Here is a 14,947-nt window from a genome sequence, read left to right on the forward strand (position 1 = left end):
CAGTGAACTTCTTGATCAAAAGAAAGGAACTCACTGCAGTGCATACCACCAGCAATGCCTTGTCATACTTTACAGTTAAAGTTTAATCCAAATTGTAAGTAGTATATTCATGATCAGTAGCATAACTAGCTAATAATGGCTACCACATATGGGGTTTTATAACTGAAATATCATTTTGACAATATGAACAAAAGATGCGAATGTAAATGTATTTTCCAGATCAAAGGAAAAATAGAGAATGAATGAAATAATAAATACAGTTTTATATATATATATATATATATATATATATATATTTTTTTTAAAATATATATTAGACATCATATTTATATATAAAAAAAGAACACGGTGCAAACATCTTGGTTTTGATGCGCTGGTGCAAATCTTATTGATCATCATCACATTCAGAGACTTATGTTCATAAGTGTACACATGTGTTATAACTGTGCAGCTAAAGAATGACATCAGCTTTTTTTCATAGCACTGTATGTACAAAATAGAATGCTGATGTCAGCATCTTTGATATCTATGTTCAAACAGGCGTCCTCAGGGTATACATACATACATACATACATATGTATGAATTCTTAGATAGCTCTCAATGATCTATCTAAAAGCGTTACGCATTCAACACGCTGAGGGGATTAAGACGAGCCAAAGACCACTTGGTGAGGTCTTGGAGGCTTTGAAGCTGTAAAATCGGAGCTTGGAGGGTGTCCGTGAAGGCCTCAGCTCTCCAGGTTTTCGTCCTTCCCTGCCCCGCCGCTGCCCGGGCTGCCTGCCGGGGCTCAGGATGACGCCACCTCTCGCTCCGCCCCGGCGCAAACTCGCTCTTTGCGTTCATTTCATTCCTCCTCTCATTCCGAGCATTCTTCGCATCTCTGTCAGTACGCGAAGCGATTCACCTACACCTTCCTGGCTGGCCCAGAAACACCCGAATAACTTGACATAGTATTAAAAATACCCCGTAACATCCCATTACCAAAAGAAAGGAACATTTTTATATGAGATATCAATAACGAGGTAAGTTTCAATGGTAGTTTCAGGTATCCAAACTGGTTGTAGACTTCTGTTCGCGGGGGTTCGTTGACGTTTTGGACATTACATTATAAATGTGAATTTATTTTATAATGTTTACCAGTTATTCCATGGTGTGAAATGACGTTAGATCGCCTGTTTTCATCGCCCAGATAGCTAGACGGCTGCTGCAACAGGGTGCCCACTTTGGGCGCTCTGCTGCAGCCTTTGGCTTTGACATAGCAGCGAAAATCTTTGACATTTTTCACATTTTTTGAAAAGAAGCCCCATCATCCGCCCCTTTAAAACCCTCGGCTTCTTCTTTGTCCCGTGTTAGATCCTCACAAACTCCCAAGCGGGGAAGGAAGAACTACCAGATACAGCACGAATAACATTTTTTTTTTTTTTTTTTGGACAAGATGACGATTGAAAATCGTTCCTGTCTTCCTCTCCCTAGTTGGATCAGCCGGGAGTTGTTGGGGATTTCCTCGGAGCGTTTTCGGACGACCACGAAGAAAAACCTCAGCCAGGAGACTTGTTGCTTCGATCCGTTGAGCAGAAGCTGTTTTAATCGCCATCGAAGTTGTGTGTGTGAGTACATGTTTGTCGTTTTGTTGCCCAGTCCTGGGTGCTGATCTCCATGTTGTTCCACGAACTCCAGAGGAAATGTTGTCCAGGACTCGTCTGGTGGATTGAAGCTCCCTCTGACCGCTGCCTGAGTCGTGTATGAACAAAACTACCCACCCGGTTGACTCTTGTTACTTTGTGGGTGTGAAATAATATCATAACATCCTAATCTGACTCTGTTAAGATTAAACTTTTGTTTGCCTGCACCGTTCCGATTGTGATGGTTTTATTTTGGAGGGCTTTGTTTGCCTTGCTCCGCTGAAAGTCAACTCCCTCTCAAATGTCTGCCCCAAAGTTTTCCTGCTTCCAAGTCCCACAACTTTTTATGGAAATTACACAGGATGTTTATCAAAGAGAGGGATGAGAAACTGGACAGAAACTTTTCACCAGCGATATTAAAAAGTAACTCAGGGAGCTCTCTCTCCTGTCTTGACACAATTGAATGTTTGCAGCTCGGAACTGTTTATTTTGAGCTCACAGCCCACTCAGGTCAGCAGGTCATCGGCTGCACAGCGCAGATATGCTGCTGTGATTCAATCAGGAGTGTTAATGCTTAATTATACACAATAAGCAGATCCTGATGTGACCGTTCTCATTCTGTCTTGAGCTGTTCAGTTTGCCTGGGATGTCTAGTCACATTGATTTATCATTGCGTGCCTTGGCTTGTGACATACGTGCATTCAGAAAACCAATCAATTTGTGTGTTATTGCAATTTTTAGCAGAAGACAGTTGTGTGTTTTTGGGATTTAAACAGATGTGAACTCGCTTTAACGGGCTGGACAACATCTGCTTTCTTTCCATTCTACTAGTATGTTTGTGGTTGCAGCATCTCCAGGCTTCTGCCTCTTTGTTTTTGTGATGTGAAAGCAGCTGATCATGGTGAGACCAGCACAAAGTACAAAGTGCTCTTCTTTCATTTATAAAATCAAATTTTCATGACCGACCGTTGCTGAAAACCTTACAGAATGGCTAATTATCATTTCCAGGAAAATATTCAGACGTAACCTGGTCATTTGGGATAAAAGCTAGGAGTAGAAATAGATGCTTTGTTTTCATCTCTACCTGTCGACCTGTTGGATGAAAGCCTGAATTTTGTCTTTTTTTTTTAAATGAATGAATCTTTACCTCTGCACGCAGGAGTTTCCAAACTTTCTCTGTCAGCGTAGCAAAATGTCACACCAAGCATCACGTTTGGTTTTAAAAAGAGGCTACCACATAGACATGAGATTGCGCCTTCATGTATATTCTGATTGCTCAGTCATTTTCAGGCTTTGAGCAGGCACTGTTAAAATCTGAGTGGGAGAGCGTGCCGTTGATAACACGTTTCATCATCTGTACAGGAGATGTGTAACTTTGATTTACTGTTTGTTGGGTTTTCCTATTTTGGCTGCATTGTTGAATTTGACTGCGGAGTGTTGTCTCTCTGTTGTGAAGTGCGGACAGAATAAAGTGCTTTTGTGAAACAGAGAGTGGACACAGAGTGGACTATGTTGACTCCCAGAGAAAAATGGAGACTTCTCTTTTTCTTTAGTTATCCATACTGAATGTTTCTTGATTGTTATTTCAGAAAACTGTATTTTTAACTCAGCGTTTGAAACATCTTTGCTGTTTTTTTGCATTTATGTGATGAAATAAATATACAATGCTGGCCTGACATCTGTGTCCACCACGAATATACATCATATTTTCAATTCCTTTAAACGCCTTGTTGTTAGGGCAATGACTTCAAATTTGTGCGTTACTTAAACTACCCAGAAATTATGCTGAAATTAAAGGCTGAAGACGACTGTTTTTAGCCTCTCATATTGTTATGTTAAGCCTAAATTTTAAAGCGACTTCCTATCTTCCTGGCCTGGTTTGATTATCATCGCATTAAGGGATAATTCTGTGTGAGACAGTTGTAGCTGGTTGCTGCAGAAAAGCCCCTGTGTGGTCAGATCTCCATGCAACAGGTGCCACGGAGCAGCGATGTGCTGTCTGGACGACATCTGATTTAAATGTTCTCTAGTGTTAGTTTGGGCTTAAGGTTTGGAGGATATAGTTTAGAAAGCAAAATGTTTCAAGTTTTATTCATGCAGTCACTAACAAGTGAATGTAACATTTTCCAGAGAGTGCAATTATAACAGAGTCGTGTTTGTTTGTTTGTTTCGTAACCAGATTTTGAAACGAGTTCTACAGATTACAAATGAATGAATGTTTTATTGTCACTGCTGTGGTTTTTGTTTTGTGGGTTGCAACCTTGTAATTTCACAGCTTGATTGTCTGGGATGAAACATTTTTTTTTGTTTGATTGTCTGTTTCCTGGTTGAATAAAAACTGATTTTCATGAAAGACGAAGGTTTGGGCCGCTGGTCGGGTAACAACCTGTTTGAGTCTTGTACGGAAGTGATGAAGATTTGAATTAACGAAATTCTTTTCTAGCTTTCTTCAAAACCGTGTTGTAGTTCAATTTTAAACATTTTTCCCAATTTATCAGGAGGAAAAAAAAAGGCGTATGAAGCCATAGCACACATGCATGATGTGTTTCTATGTCTGTGTGTAAATCCAGATCAGAATCAGAATCCATCAGGTCAAAATATGTGTTCATAGAATGTTGTTGTTATTTAGGTGCAGTACTATAACCAGTAGAACTACGTGTGAGATACTAGTAGAACTACTAGTAACTCACATGTACCGCCAATGTATTTGAGGTAAGGGGATGTAGATGATTTTTTTAACAAAAGCTTCCAGATTTCTGTGATTTGTCACATTTAAGTCCGGTTTATATGTGCCTTGTTGAGGGCTATTCTTGTTTTGCTACTATCAGCCATTAAAAGCTTTGGTCAGATTTGGTTTTTACTTTATTTTTGGACTAAACCCATGAAATTTCTCATGGGAATATGCACATTACGTGCTTCACAAATAATTGAGATGATAATAGACAATATTATTTATTTATTTTGTCCATAAAAGTTAGAAGAAGATATGTGATCTGGAAGTGAGTCTGGGAACAGTCATGAATTGTATAATTACAAATGATTTGTGACAGTAGTAGAATCTCATCTAAACATCAGTGGACTCTTGGTCAAAGCACGCTTTTAAAACACTTCTCGCAGGCCTCCAGACTGTGTGTGCCCTGAGGTAAACCTTGGTTTAGAAAGGGAATTTTAGAGTGTGTGCTACTGCACAGCAGTTTGAGCAGGGCCCACTGAGGCCAGTGGAGAGTGCCACCTAAAAGGAAAAGCTGGCTCAAAGCCACTGACGTCATCTAAGTAAATCTGTTTCAGCACTGCAGCCATAAAATGACTGCCAGCTACTGAATGCACTTTGGCCCTGTCAGCCCCCTTCATAAGTTCAGCACAGTATTTTTTTTCCCCTCCATGTGAATACTTCTAGAAGACAGATTGTGTTAAGTCTGTTTTGCACCAGACTCCACCTGTTCATTTAGAACAAGTGGTGTTTGTGCCTCTCTAGTAGATCATAAATCAAATCACCAAACAACTTGGTGTCTCTGACTGCTTTAAGTCGCACTGTTTTAATATTATATCCTCATCATTTTTACCATATAGCGTTCGTTGTCATGTGTGCTCAAATAAAGACCCGCAAACAGAATATTGCCACAACCACTCATTACTTATGTGTAGTGCCTCAGCAGTTATTTTGACCCAGAAATTTTGACCCAGAAATTTACTTCTTCCTATATGAATAAAAAAGTAAAATAAATGGGCTGCCTCACAATTGTACAAAATTGAAAAGCAATATGCACTCCATGAATCATTACGTGAGTCACTTTCTGAAACCACTATAGGCATTTTTAGTCCGTAACCACAATGAAAGCAGGAAATCTTGGCTTCAACTACTTCCTTTGTCAGTGCTGGCCGTAGTAGCTTTACTGGAGTTCAGCCTCCCACTAGTGAAAAGAAAAGCAGCCGAACAAAGACACACAGTCACTTCATTTACTGAAACTGTGTATAATTTGTGGCTTGTATTCAAATGTGGGTTATTCAGTCCCTCTGGTGCAGTATTCCTCAGTCGTTGTTTGTAATAAATTCCCACAAGACTTTTCATCAATGATGTCTGTATTGTTATAACGGCTGACACAGTTCAGCCAAGCTCTCTGCCCTGAATTCAGCGGAGCACAGATAGTATATAGGGTAGCGCCAAACATTAATATGCTGGCTGTGTCTGGTAAATTAGAATCCAATGTGGGACAAAGCGACAGAATTTGGTTGTCCGAAGTATTTAATAGAGCCAATACTGGTAGTTTTCAAAAATGAGTCTTGTTGGATCGTAAATTGCATCTTCATTTCCCGTGCTGACAGCAAAAATAAATCTCAGACTACTCAGTTTTTATTAGAGCAAGAATTCTTTTTTTTTTAAAAATCAATCTAAAAGATAAGCTCCATATATTCCTCTTCCTCTATTCTGCTTTTCTTTATTGTCAAGGAAAAGGATGATAATATTTAAACCAGATGTGCTGTAGTCCGGCTCTTATATTTTCTGACTTCCTGTGCATTGGATTAAACCCCAGATCATTTTGTTTGTTCTGAACACACAAGACACAAATGTATAGTTTAGTTTAAATTCGGTAAACTTATTCTCTAAAACATTTGGGAATGTTCTATAAACTTAACTGAAAATTAAGAGCATTTGTTGGGGACTATTTTTAATGTCGGATCAATATGTCTTTGCTGCTCTTGTGCATATTTAAAGCAGCAGGATGATATATGTGGTTCTGACGTATGTTGATACGGTGGTCGTAAACTCATACCACGCAGCCTGACTCTTCAGTGTATTTCAAATTGTTTCTGAACAGCCCTCAGGAGCAGAGGAATAAACTTAATTATTCTTCAAACGGGGGTCCTTGATAACCACAGAAACGTAAAATGTCAGCCTCAGAAAAAACTAGTAATTATGATGTGAACTTTCAATATTCCAAATGGGTTGAAAACCCAGATGATTCATTTTTTTGACTACTTCTTGGTCCTAGTTGACAAATACTCACAAAAACATGGAATAAGTTAAGTGTTTATGCTCTACTCATTATAGATGTCTCACTATACTTCATAAAACCTTCTAAATTTCTCCAAAAATATCATCCCTGGATGCTTATCTTTCATTACTCACCAAATATTTTTACCAGTCGAGATCATTTATGTGCAGTAATCTCCAAATAGATGGTCTCAAATTAGAGTTCTCCGCTGTGTGTCTCGATCCCACAGGTAGACGTGTTTTGGTTGTCTTCTAGTTAATAATATTTTCCTAATCTGTGTAATTTGTGTATGATATGTATGAGAAACATGACAAAGAACTCAACATCTCAGAATGGTTTACGACCGCTGCTTTGTAAAAAAACAATAGGGATTTCTTCCTTCGCAGGGTTTATCTATTTATATAATGTAGTTCTGTAAATATATTTTCTATGTGCCAAAGTCACTCCTAAAATAAGTTCACATTTTGCATATTCGCTCTGTTCAGAAGTAAAACCCATTTGATGAGGATGAATTTTAGTCACTGTTGGCTGACGATACAGCACCTTTTAGGAGGCTGCTTCATTTATACTAAAATTATCCAGTATCTTTTACTGGAGTCGCCAACCCAAAGAAAGAAAAAAAAGGAGAGAATAAGATGGCTCTGGAAAGAAGGAAAGGAAAGAAGTATATAGTCTTAGAGGATAAATGAATGCTTGAGAAGAGGAAGAAAAGTGATGAAAGTCGCAGTGAATTGGCTGAGCCAAATGCAAATGGTGGCCTTCATGCTCATCACTGTGATTTGTTTTTTTATGCCTATCCGCACGCGTCCTGAATGAGGCAGCGGCCAGCCAGCCCTCGGCCTGCTCTGCTCTCATAACTGTCAGGAGATCCTTTATCTGACGGACCTTTATTTACAGCTTTAATTTCCTGAGCTTTATGTGTTCCGCTCACAATCCACTGTCAGACGGCTTTACGCTGCCTGGAATGCACTGCAAATTTTTGAAAGGCAAATATCTTCCGAACTTTCATTATACTCCTTGTTTGAATGGGAAATTGTATTTTTTTTTATATTTTGGAATTACTTTTCTCACCTTGAAAGACATTTTTTTGTTTTGTCTAAGATTCACACTCCCGTTGTCTCTGCTGTTAAGAATGGCAGGTCTGTCGCTATGACTCTTTCCTGGGCTGCCGTCGTATCTGGTGTCGTCTGGGTCGTGTTGTTGCTACCTGTTTCTCATTCTGAAGCCGCTACAGATGGCTGCTTTGACAGAACCTGTAAATCAATCCCATTCTCTGGCAAACAAAGATTGATCCCACAGTGCCTTGTTGGTTGCTGGGTGGTGGGCTCCAGGCCTCAGACTTGACTGGTATGATATCAGACAGATTCATAGCGTCTAAGCCATGCAGGTTCAAAGAGGCATGAAACAGACATGAAGCCATCGCCAGTAACAGATGCAGCATAAGTAATCTTTCTGGACTCTCCAGCAGACCTCTGGATATAGGTATTGAAAACCTTTTTTATCCATTTGTGTGTGGTCCAAATTTTAAGGTGTATTTATTAAAAAAATCCAAATACTTACCAAACACTCAATATGGAAGCGATAATTGAAGCATTCCCTCTTATTTGCCCCATTTTCTTTTTGTAAATGAAATAGCAGCAGGTCAAACAAGAGCTGTGATTTTACTCAATAAAGGCTGGGACTCATCTTTCACACCTATTTATTTGATTTTGATTTATTTTAAATAGTGTCTGAAGCTTGGCTTTACTTAGAGTGGCAAAGTTCTCAGAAAAAATCTGAGTATTCCTGTAGATTCTCTGTTAATTGTATTTTATGTCTTTCCTGTGACTGAATCTCAAGGTCCTCTAAGATCTGCTATCAAAGGCTTCATTCCATAAACACACAAGGTAATTAATTTTTTTAATGGCTAAAACTAAGTGGAATTTCAGTAATGATTGTCATTGTAAATGTTCATCGTAGGTTACATGTTGCTGAAAATGGAAGGCTATTGACTTTGCTGTTATAATTATGCAAAGGCCAGGATATGCCTTTACATCTCTTTGCAAATGTTGAGTTTGAAATCACATTGCAATTATAGTTTTACACACTGTGGCCTTAACTACTGTGCGCCATTATGGGGTGCACAAAAGTCATTCACAGAATCATTATTGCACCCTCTGAGATAACGGCACAAAAGAACTCCACATGGAAAATTACATTTGAGACTCCTCATCTGTGCTTTTCATTACCTTGCTCTCTCTGCTGGGTGAAATGGGTTCTCTTAATTTAAGGAGCCAGATTCCAGCTTGGTGAGTGGTTTATGTAATCTCACGGTAAGTATAATTTCCCATAATACCATGTCAGACTTACGGCTCTGCTTAGCTACCACGTCCACTTATTGCATTGCACGCCGTCTCTTCCCAACATATCACAAATAAGACTATTTCTATGGTGTACACCCCACAAACACAGAACTATGCAATTATCTGTTCGCCACAAGTGTTTCTACGGGTGACTGTCATACCTTCTTTTGACAGACATAATTAGACCCTGGATTCTCTGGCACTAAGAGACCATCTTCATTGACAACTCTGTCAGGTTATTCACATGCTGCACACAGCAAAAATATCCAGTTGATGTCAGTGGATGCAGACAAGACGAGGATGTGTTTCGTCCTTTGTTTCATCTGCGGTTGAATGATGTCAACAGACCCTATCTCCGGTTGTCAAGAGAAGATTAATTAAATATCATTATAGTAGATCACTATATAGACCAGTATCCGTCAGAATTCCTCTGACTCATACTGGTCATAAAAGACAAGGTATGCATTCACTTGAAGGCGTCCAATCACATATCCCACATCATTTTCTTCCATGAATGGAAAGTTATTTCCCCATTTCCCCATTCCACATCCTTTTTTTATTAATTTGACCATTTATAAACATGTTATTGACACTGATCATCGAGGAGTGAGAGTCTCCTTACTGAAAAAACAGAGCTCTGTAACTCTACAGTGCATCCAACAATAAAAGCCAAGACCCATGTTACACTAAAATCCACTCTGAGGGTGCAAACCGCTGCCACACTGACACTGACACCTGAGAAACGGGAAAATCATTTCAAGATATCAAACCAAATCCATGTAAGGTGTGCAACACCAGCAGGATGTGCAGTACTAAATGTAGTGTTTTAATTCTTAGTGTATATCAAGGAAATGCATGTATGTGTGAATAATAATCAAATACCACAAGCCAGAGCCCATCAGGTTCTTACTGCGTTGCTACAAATATAAAATGTATAATATTTCTGTTAAGAAGTAATGCTTAAATCACTCAATAAATTATTTACGGTTGGAAAAAGTGTTGCATTATTCTGCACATGATTTATTCATGCTCATGTGTGTAAATGATTAGTTTGAACACCCTTATTTGTAGTGCCTGGAATGTTTTTCTTTTTAAACAGCTTTGACATCGCTAATAGGAATTCATAAATTTGTGGACAAATTACAAATATAATAAAAAAGACGTGATCAAATAGCAGTGCAGGACCATTCATTTATTCATTTGTTTTCTTGAACACTGGACAATCAATAATTGTCTCATCTTCAATCAATCAATCAATCAATTAATCAAGTTTTATTTATATAGCGCTTAATCATGGCAACAGACATTTCAAAGCGCTTTAACAGACAGAGAAACCCAACTGAACCCTCCAGAGCAAGCATAAGCGACAGTGGTGGGGAAAAACTCCCTCGATGAGGAAGAAACTCCGGGCAGGACCCAGACTCTTTTGGGCGGCCATCCGCCTTGACTGGTTGGGTGGAAAAGAAATTAAAGGAAGATAAGAACAGGGTCAGAGAAAGAGAGACAGAGAGAGAGTGACAGATAGACCAGATAGAGTCAGTGTCAATGTGGTTAAGGTTATGTGTCCCACTGCTAAAGTCAAGGCACAATTACAGCTGCATGGATGACTGTATGGCTGCACGGAAGAAGAAAGGAAGCAGGACCCCAGCCGATAGATAGACGAGGGGTGGTACAGGTGGGCTTGGAAGAGAAGGTCCACAGCACATGGATAGATGGGGGTGATACTGGTGGGCTTGGAGGTGCAGGTCCACAGAGGAAGGTCCACAGCGGCTGGGCAGATGACGGGTGGAACAGTATGACGACACGAAGGAAGAGAGGCAGCAGGACCCCAGCCGATAGTTAGGTGAGGGGTGATACTGGTGGATGGGAGGTGCAGGTCCACAGCAGATGGTCCACAGCGGATGGGTGGATGAGGGGTGGTACAGTATGGTGGCGCGGAGGGGGGAAAAAAGGAAGCCGGACCCCGGCCGATGATTAGGTTAGGGTTGATACTGGTGGGATGAGAAGAGCGGGTCCATAGCAGATTGGTGGATGAGGGGTGAACCTGAGAAAAACCTGTGAGGACAGAGACTCCAGGGAAGAAGTTGAGTTAGTCGGGTGTGATTGGAGACTTGGAGAGTGAGATCGGAGAGGAAGAGGAGTAACAGATGGTTGTAGAGAAGGAGGAGGAGAGAGTATTCAGCTGCTTATCTGAATACTGGTCATGGATCAAGCCTATCCCAGCTGGCAAGAGGCGGGGTACACCCTGGACAAGAAGCCAGTTTATCGCAGGGCTACACGTAGACAAATACATTCTTCTGCTCACACTCATACCTACAGACAATTTAGAGACACCAATTCACCTGTTTTTGGAGGTGGGAGGAACCCACGAACCCCGTCGTGCCCTGCAGGACCATGAGAACCTTTTTTCCTAAATAAATCACATGACATAATTCAGTGTAGCAGAAAATTCAGGGTTCTCTTTCTTTCATTCATCGAATAAAAGCAAGACAAGTTTCCAAATGTCACCCCCCCCCCCAAAAAAAAACAACAACAAAAAATATAGAAATCTAAGTTGCAGCTATTTTGGATTTTAATATCCATGAACATGAAGTCATCTAGTTGTACTGAAATGTAAAAGTGATTGTTTTTATAACCTTTGTGTATCTTACAAGTTTACTTTTCCTTCAATTATTTGTGATTGAATCTTGTTTATATGTACTGTAAATATTTAATTCCTTTAGGGTACTTTGTCCCAACATGAATTAATGCCACCTATGAGGCAATGGAACTGGTTATATTCTTCATATTCATACTAAAATAAACTCATAAAAATATTAGTTCCTGGGGTTTTTTTGTAGGCGAAACATTTTTTCTGGTTTTGTGGTTGCAGTGATTTAAAACTTTCTCTGTCATCCAGCAACTTAAAGATTCTTGACTTCTTTTTGACCCTCTCTGGATGTTTTTGTACATCTTGCACCTCTGCAGGCCAGACTGGGACAAATAGATCAATCGTGTTCTTACCTGACCAGAAGCTTAGTGCTTCTGTCGTAGTTAAGGTGAGTAGTTATGTGATTGTGATGTTTCTCTAACACCACAGACTTCAGCCGTCAGATAGGATAGCAGGTGGAGTTGAGGTTTAATAATTCATAGCGTGTTAGTGTAGGAGTATTCATTTCCTGGTGTGACATGAAAGGAGGCACCTGCAGTTGAGGGAAACATCTATGCCTGAGCATCAATCTGGTGTGATGGACAGAACCACAAAATCACTCCCGATCACTCAAGTTGCTGCTATCAGATTCAACAGGTTGTGACAAAACACCACCAGTGGCAACTGGAATTTTTTCATAAGAACGTTAGAATTACACAAACTGTTTGCCAACTTCTGGCTGACACAGTTTGTTACATCCCGCTTCGAAGCGGTGATGTACTGTAATTGTTTGTGTTCGTGTTTTTGTTAGTTTGTCCACCAAATATCTTCACAACCGTTGCAGATAGAAAGATGAAACAAAAAGCACATTACTCGGGCAGCAAAGGGGATGAAAATGAGATGATGACCTTGACCTTGAGAAAACTAGTTCAAGGTCAAATTTCAATTTTTGTACACTCAGGAACTGGATAAAGATAGAAAGATGAGGGAGAAGGCGAGTGTGAGTAATACCATAGATCAAAGCTAGTGCTTTGATCTACGAAAGTAGGTCAGGGTAAAATTTTAAACTCAGGGGTGTCGCGTGATGTTGCAGACTGTGACTACCTTGTTGTTTCTTGTTTGTATTTATGATGCATCAAACAACATGGTAGTCCAGACAGGCTGCTGGTTGTGTTGTGTTACACAAAATACCTCCTTTAGTCCCAAAACAACTTTTCTTTTTTAATTTTAATCTATTTATTGTATGTCCCTCAATAAAACACCTATTCATTGTAAAAATATGAATAATTGTTGATTCACTGATTGATCCTAATGGTACCATATCTTTTGAAATCTTTTTTGAATGAAGACTGTATGGTAAGTAGTTGTTTGGAGTGGAGCAGACTAAAACTGGATATTCTATTCACAGCCCCTCCTATTCGTGTCAGTGGAAGCTGGAAGCGATTATCAGCGCAGTCCATCATTTGGTTGGGATGAGGGAAGCACATCCAGAAAGAGGCACAGCCTCTTAGTGGTTGAACTGGGAATTTTTTCCCCTCCCTCATCAGTTTTTGAGTCCATTCTGCAGTATCAGCAGTCAGCGCACAAAAAACGTAACGCTCGCACTGCTCTCTGGGATTTTTTTTCCCCTTGCAGCTTGTTCCCATCCCCCCTTTCCCCGTCATGAAGGGAAGTGCTGGAAGAACAAATGCTGCTACTCCCTTCTCTCAGTTACGATCTTCCAGAGAAGAAGAGGGGTTCTTGAAAGAGAGAAAAGATTAAACAAAGCCGGACAAGTCTGGGAATGAATATTAAATGAAGTAAAACTCATTGACATTGTGAATCTAACTATTTGTGTGTTAAATGTTTTCTTACACAGAAACTGCTCTAATGTACTGTACCTACCGTATATTAGTAGATACTGTATGAGTTGCTCTGATAGTAATGGTGGATTGTCACCTTGGGTGGCCTGCCGACCTCAGACACTATCTACAGTGGACTCATCACAGTTGTGTAGTATTATGGCTAAATGGTCATTGAGTATGATCAGGTCCTTAACAGAGCTGCACTGATCAGGCATTTAGTTGATCAAAAGAAAATGAGTTGTCGACTTCACAATAATTAGTATTATAAATTTTTATATTTTATTTTGTGTTCAGCTTCTCAAAGACAAAGATTTTTTGCACTTCATTTGTATTTTCTGCCATTTTGTGTTTTCAGCTGTCATGTCATGAAAAGATGCTGAATTTGTAATTAAAATGTCCACAATTATTTATTTCTAACCTATAAAATCAATTTGTTTAGAAAATGACATGAATTGGTAATGAAAGCACCTGTTGTGGCCTAACTCTTATTGTGCTTGTGTATAAAAACCGATGAATAATTCTTCTGTTTCCTCCAATTTGCTCTGTTGTTTTGCCTTAGCAGACATTTTTCTGTACAAACATTTACTCACCTTTGTGCAACGCCATTTATTTAGCCTCAATTGTGACAGTTTGTCTTACATGATCGAATAAAGTCAATTGAACTTGAAAGAAAAGCTTGAAGATGTTTCGCCTCTCATCCAAGAAGATTCTTCAGTGGGGAGCTCCAGATATCTAACCTGATGGGCGTGGTCACCTTGTATTTGCTTTTTTTTTCAGTTTTAGAGGGTTGGGGCGGGTCCAATAAAGAGTTTGATGGTGATTTGGATCGTTGCTTAAATGCAGAATGTTTTTGGAGGGATTATTTACTGTTGCTACACACTTCATTCTCCAATTAATAATGCTTATGTTTGATAGCGCTCATTCAATTCTGAAGTCCATTTCATAATGTCTGCATCTGTGTGGCCATGAATCCCCATAAAAGGTCTGTGTGCGCCCACATCTCACCATTGTGCAGCCAGCTTCTACATGTGGACACATCAACAGAACTACGTGAAGATGTCCACTGACAGTAAACAGTTGTATTTGTGTGTGCTGGCCATTGGCCTTCATCAAACCAGAACAAATCTGTCATAGAAATCATTGAGTGTAAACACAACAAGATACATGCATGATAATGTGTGGTGAGATGAGTTTCTTTAGCAGTGTCAGTGGCATTGATGACGCTAGTTCTCTAAGTACTAGTTGTGATCCGATGGCTGCAAGTCTGAATCCTGTTTTTTATTTTTCGTCGTCACGTGCTCCATTTTGTTTGAGTCTCTGCTTAATATTCAGTGTGACTGGGTGGGGCTGACTGCTGGCATGAACTCTACAGAAGAGCTATTTTCTTCTCCATCTTGTATTTATAACACATTTATTCCTGAAGCCCCCACCTGTAGCTGTAAGCTGGGATGAAATGTCTTGGCTCAAGGGTACCTGAGCAGAGGAGCAGACAAGGGAAGCATCAAATGCTGTTCT

At 39.7% G+C, this 14,947-nt stretch overlaps 1 protein-coding gene across 5 annotated transcripts in view; it reads left to right on the top strand.

Moving 5' to 3' along the window:
- The first annotated feature begins 339 nt into the window (after positions 1–339).
- tead1b (TEA domain family member 1b) overlaps positions 340–14,947 on the top strand; it is a 40,861-nt gene continuing 26,253 nt past the window's right edge. For 3 of the 5 annotated variants that reach the window (XM_068306320.1, XM_068306465.1, XM_068306387.1), the window contains exons 1-2: positions 341–1,023; positions 1,475–1,608. The gene's annotated coding sequence lies outside the window, so the exon portion shown is untranslated. Of the gene's footprint in view, positions 1,609–14,947 lie in introns of all 5 variants that reach the window. The other 2 variants (XM_068306160.1, XM_068306238.1) reach the window with 2 other exon arrangements.

This window comes from Antennarius striatus, chromosome 1 (genome assembly GCF_040054535.1).
Source record: "Antennarius striatus isolate MH-2024 chromosome 1, ASM4005453v1, whole genome shotgun sequence".
Lineage (NCBI taxonomy): Eukaryota > Metazoa > Chordata > Actinopteri > Lophiiformes > Antennariidae > Antennarius > Antennarius striatus.